Raw genomic sequence first — 6000 nt, forward strand, 5'->3', positions numbered from 1 at the left:
AGTTTTCATAACTACTTGCAAATCCATGGGATAGTCTCTGAAATCTTATTTCACCACCGGAATAAACTACAGTCCTTTCTTCTGCCCTTGGGCGAGTTATTCCTTCAACTGCTGGTTAGTGACAGATCATAACTGCTTCCCAGAATGCAATTTTAGAAGCCTAAGACAGATTTCATTTCTTATAGAAACGGACCTGAATATTCTTTGAACCCGAGTGTTCTCTGGACCCGAATGTACTCCATTCACATCACTGGCTTCCTTAAAAGACTCCTGTACAAACGTTGCAACACTGTGGAAGTATAAATTTGGATCAGTAATGAAGATAGAGATCTATTGAGAAGAATTACTGAACACAATCCTGTTCTAATTGGCATGTATGACTGTTGGGGTTTTACGGTTCAGGGGAATGCTTAGCTTGCTCCCCAGTGGGCTCCAGGCTCTTGGATTCTCACCCTCTTAAGAATGAGAGAGGGGACCATGGCAGATGCCCTTATAAAGTAAAATACCAGACCCCAGTGTTTGCAGAAAGTGATTTATTTAGGTAGACAAAGAAAAAGGAGAGGAAGAGAGAAAGCTGCCACCAGAGAGTGTGTGTGTGGAAGGGGACCCCAGAGGGGAAATTCAGGAGAGAGAAACACAGCTTCCACACTGGGTAGAAGGGGACCCCAGAGGGGAAATTCGCCCGGATGAGGGAAACAGACTTTTAGCCTGGGGGGAATTCCCATCTTCTCCAAGTTCCCTGGCTAAAGAAAAGCGTTCCCTTAAACTTCCACTGGAGTGATTGACTTTTGACCATTTCCCGTGCCCACGAAAATTAAAACAGAAACTATTAAATCTCCCAGATCCAGAGGTATGGGAGGAGGGTATGGCACTGGGAAGTTTTTGCCCTTAAAACTATGCCCCCTTGTGGACGTGGAAAGAGAACACCTTCCCTCATTCTCCCCTCTGAACGGGAAAGTTTAACTTCTGTTGGAACACGGGCGTTTATTGCTTTTTAACTACTTCCTACTGAAAGGGGGTGTACAAGGGGTCCTGCAGTTGAGGTTTCCCCCAGAGGGGAGCCTTTCAGGGTGCAGGTTGATCCTGAGGTCCATGACAGAGTCCACAAGCCAAGGACATCCGGGGATCCAGTGGCAGGATTATTTGCGACCTTATGGTTTTAGAAGAAACGAATGTGACAAGGTGGTTAGAGATGAGATGCCCACAGGTCAACAAATATAGAATGGTTATAAAGGAGCCTAGGAGAGAACAGAGCCAGGACAGTTAGATGTTAAACAAGCTTCACAACACTGTTTCTTGAAGGTCTTTAGCCCTGTGTCTGATTGATTCCTGAGTTCTTTAACTTTGATTAAAATAACACTTAACTAGTTTACAAAACAGCAGCATTTTTCCTAGAAAAAGACGGGTTCCCTTTCCACTATGAAAAGGATCATCGGAGTTTGAGATTTACTTTGGTCAGGCCCACTTCTCCTTCTACTACCTGTAGGGGGCAGAGTTGGGGCATTTTGGTAGCCTGAGAAGCCCTGGCCGTTTTGGCCCTTTCTGGCTCCTGCTGGGGTACGGAGCTGAGGAGCCCTGGTTGGCACTGGTGGAGGTAGTTGCCACAGGGAGTTCCACATATGGACGTAGTTCTGAGGAGGTCTGAGTAGGGTATAGGGTACAAGCCTGACAGAGCTGAGGCTTATTCCTTAGGGAAAATAAAATTTCACACCGTTTACCCTTACTTTTACAATACAGGTCTAATTGTAGAATAGTGGCATAATTTATACTTCCTTTTGGAGACCAGAGTTTTCCACTTGGTAGAGGGTAATTTGGCCACACTGTTTGGCAGCAGAAGATAAGCTGCTTCTTTTTTAAAGGTTTGTGTTAAATTGGTCCCAATTTTCCAGTATACACTTTAATGGGGATTTATTTGATTTTGGGAAGATTGGCACCCATCTGAAATTGAACACAAGGAATGCCAGCATTCCTGGTTAATAATTACAGCCACTCGACCTGAGGCATTCCTCAGGTAAGATACTGGTAATGGAGCATTTTCCAGTTAGTATCTTGAAATTTTGGTGCCCAAGATGCGTGATCATTTTTTTCGGGGGGCCTCCCATGTAGTGGATTTGAATTACGCCTACCAACATCACAGGACACTGTCGCTTACTGTTTGCATGCCTTCAGTGACCACTATGGAGGCATGAAGGGCTGCTGGGTTAAGTGGTTTGTACCAACGAGTCCTTGACAAGGCCAGTGAGGCTTAGGAGATGGGTACCAGTATTTCCTAGCAAAAGCCCAATTTACATGGCCAGATTATAAAATTGCCCCAGAAGGGTAAACTTCTAGTCAGGGACCATTAGAGCACACCATTTAAAGAAGGCAGGTCACATGGCTGACGCTGGAACAATACACTTAGGACCCAGCCTCCTTTTTCAACCCATTTTCTATTGTAGGAAAATGCCCTTAGGGATGTGAGGCCTGCCATTGACTATCTGGGAACAGCAACAGGTTTAACTATGATCTTCTAGATGGGAAAATTCTGCCATAGAGAAAGAGCCAATCCTAAGCAAGACAAATTATACATCAAACAGAAAGTCCCATCGCCTTTAGCTTCTGAATTTTCCAAAAGGTCTCCCCAATTTAAGACTGGCTCCACTAGGGATTTGAACCAGCAACTTTGCAGTTGCCTTCACCTTAACCAACTGTGCTAACAGGCCACTTGTTAGGAAAATTCAGAAAGCTTTCATAGGGTCTGAACCAGCAACCTTGCAGTTGCAGGGCCTACAGGATAACCAAATGTGCTAATAGGCCACTCGTGTTCAGGCAAAGGTTTTTTTTTTTTTTTTTGGGGGGGGGGGACGGAGTTTCGCTCTTGTTACCGAGGCTGGAGTGCAATGGTGCGATCTCGGCTCACCGCAACCTCTGCCTCCTGGGTTCAGGCAATTCACCTGCCTCAGCCTCCTACGTAGCTGGGATTACAGGCACACGCCACCATGCCCAGCCGATTTTTTGTATCTTTAGGAGAGACGGGGTTTCACCACGTTGACCAGGATGATCTCGATATCTTGACCTCGTGATCCACCCGCCTCGGCCTCCCAAAGTGCTGGGATTACAGGCGTGAGCCACCTCCCGGCCTGCAGAAAGCTTTCTTAATCCATATCTAAATGAGAATGCTGCACCTAGGTGGTGTGGCCACCTGAAAGATGGGCGGGGCTGACAGCCAGCAGCAGCCTTTCCTTTCCCAGCCTACGCAAGCTGAGAGAAAAAAACCACTTGCTGCTGTGAGTTTAAAAGCCGCATTTGCAGCTGCCGTTGGGCGGGCTGTGAGTTCCAGGAACTGTGCCCCGCCCCCGTGGCTTTTGTTCCCACACGTAGATACCGCCAGAACCATGTGCGCACTTGGGCCACTCTTTGAGGCGCTGCCCACACAGGGAACTGGGGCCGGCAGGCAAACACCCTGGGGAGCCTTTTTAAAGTCCTGCCTATGACCGGAGATGCCAGAGAGGCCTGCCAGAACCCTGCGCCATGCCGCCGTGCTTCCCAGTCCCATGCTGGCTGCAGTTTTACACAGGCTCGGGCTACACCCCGCCCCTCCCCTGCTGTTTTTCTCCAGCCCAATTGCGGCTTGCTGCACAAGCCTGGGCCTAGCCTCCAGGGCTGGGCTGCGGGCAGTCCCAGTTCCCAGCCAGCAAGGGGCGGAAAAGCCCAGGGGGAGTGCTTGCCCAATCTGCTCCACAGGCTTCCACAGGTTTTTGTCCCAGAGATAATAGCTGAAGGATAGAGAAAGAGAGGGAAAGCAGATAGAGAGCTTGGAGGAAAAAACCGCATTTTTTTTTTTTTTTTTTGAGAAAGTCTCATTCCGTCACCAGGCGCCAGGCTGTAGTGCAGTGGTGCGACCTTGGCTCACTGCAACCTCTGCCTCCTGGGTTCAAGCAATTCTCCTGCTTCAGCCTCCCGAGTAGTTGGGACTACAGGCGCATGCCACCATGCCCAGCTAATTTTTTTGTATTTTTAGTAAAGACGGGGTTTCACCATGTTGGCCAGGATGGTCTTGATCTCTTGACCTCGTGATCCACCCGCCTCAGCCTCCCAAAGTGCTTGGATTACAGGCGTGAGCCACTGCGCCCGGCCAAAACTGCACCCTTTTTTTTTTTTTTTTTTTTTGAGACGGAGTTTTGCTCTTATTACCCAGGCTGGAGTGCAATGGTGCAATCTCGGCTCACCGCAACCTCTGCCTCCTGGGTTCAGGCAATTCTCCTGCCTCAGCCTCCTGAGTAGCTGGGATCACAGGCACGCGCCACCATGCCCAGCTAATTTTTTTTGTATTTTTAGTAGAGACGGGGTTTCACCATGTTGACCAGGATGGTCTCGATTTCTTGACCTCGTGATCCACCCACCTCAGCCTCCCAAAGTGTTAGGATTACAGGCGTGAGCCACTGCGCCTGGCCAAAACTGCACTTTTTTTTTTTTTTTCTCTGAGACGGAGTTTCGCTATTACCCAGGCTGGAGTGCAATGGCGAAATCTCGGCTCACCGCAACCTCTGCCTCCTGGGTTCAGGCAATTCTCCTGCCTCAGCCTCCTGAGTAGCTGGGATCACAGGCACGCGCCACCATGCCCAGCTAATTTTTTTTGTATTTTTAGTAGAGACGGGGTTTCACCATGTTGACCAGGATGGTCTCGATTTCTTGACCTCGTGATCCACCCACCTCAGCCTCCCAAAGTGTTAGGATTACAGGCGTGAGCCACTGCGCCTGGCCAAAACTGCACTTTTTTTTTTTTTTCTCTGAGACGGAGTTTCGCTATTACCCAGGCTGGAGTGCAATGGCGAAATCTCGGCTCACCGCAACCTCTGCCTCCTGGGTTCAGGCAATTCTCCTGCCTCAGCCTCCTGAGTAGCTGGGATCACAGGCACGCGCCACCATGCCCAGCTAATTTTTTTTGTATTTTTAGTAGAGACGGGGTTTCACCATGTTGACCAGGATGGTCTCGATTTCTTGACCTCGTGATCCACCCACCTCAGCCTCCCAAAGTGTTAGGATTACAGGCGTGAGCCACTGCGCCTGGCCAAAACTGCACTTTTTTTTTTTTTTCTCTGAGACGGAGTTTCGCTATTACCCAGGCTGGAGTGCAATGGCGAAATCTCGGCTCACCGCAACCTCCGCCTCCTGGGTTCAGGCAATTCTCCTGCCTCAGCCTCCTGAGTAGCTGGGATTACAGGCACGCGCCACCATGCCCAGCTAATTTTTTTTGTATTTTTAGTAGAGACGGGGTTTCACCATGTTGACCAGGATGGTCTAGATATCGTGACCTTGTGATCCACCCACCTCGGCCTCCCAAAGTGCTGGGATTACAGGGGTGAGCCACAGCGCCTGGCCCAAAACTGCACTTTTAATTCTGGCTGGCCCACGCCACTTAAGATGGGCTACTCCAGTACTCTTAAAGAGATAGGACAGATCACGCCTATCTCTTTAAAAAAAAAAAAAAGAGGACAGAATGGGGCTAGTTTTACTTACGATTTGAAGTCGTCTTCTCCTGGCTGGCTCACCAAATGGGGTTTTGGGGTTCAGGGGAACACTTAGACCTCTCCCCAGTGGGCTCCAGGCTCTTGGTTTCTTGCTTTCTTAAGAATGAGAGAAGGGACAATGCAGGTGCCCTTGTAAAATATTGGACCCCAAACAGTGTTTGCAGAAAGTGATTTATTTAGGTAGAGAAAGAGAAAAAGGAGAGGAAGAGAGAAAGCTTCCACCAGAGAGACTGTGTAGAAGGGGATCCCAGAGGGGAAATTCGCCCGGATGAGGGAAACAGGGACTTTTAACCTGGGTGGAATTCCCACCTCCTCCAAGTTCCCTGGCTAATGAAAAGCGTTCCCTTAAACTTCCGCTGGAATGATTGACTTTTGACTGTTTCCCGCGCCCGCGAAAATTAAAACAGAAACTGTTAAATCTCCCGGATGTAGAGACATGGGAGGGTGGCATGGCGCTGGGAAGTTTTTGCCTTTAAAACTATGCCCCCTT

At 48.9% G+C, this 6000-nt stretch overlaps 1 long non-coding RNA gene across 1 annotated transcript in view; it reads right to left on the minus strand.

Moving 5' to 3' along the window:
• Nucleotides 1–5778, minus strand: part of LOC118150528 (uncharacterized) — a 111310-nt gene extending 105532 nt beyond the window's left edge. Inside the window, exon 1 of the long non-coding RNA XR_004738631.3 lies at nt 5500–5778. This is a non-coding gene — a long non-coding RNA (uncharacterized LOC118150528). The remainder of the gene's footprint in view (nt 1–5499) is intronic.
• Between the last annotated feature and the right edge of the window lie 222 nt (nt 5779–6000).

The sequence above is a fragment of the Callithrix jacchus genome, chromosome X, assembly GCF_049354715.1.
Source record: "Callithrix jacchus isolate 240 chromosome X, calJac240_pri, whole genome shotgun sequence".
In the NCBI taxonomy this organism is placed as follows: Eukaryota; Metazoa; Chordata; class Mammalia; order Primates; family Cebidae; genus Callithrix; species Callithrix jacchus.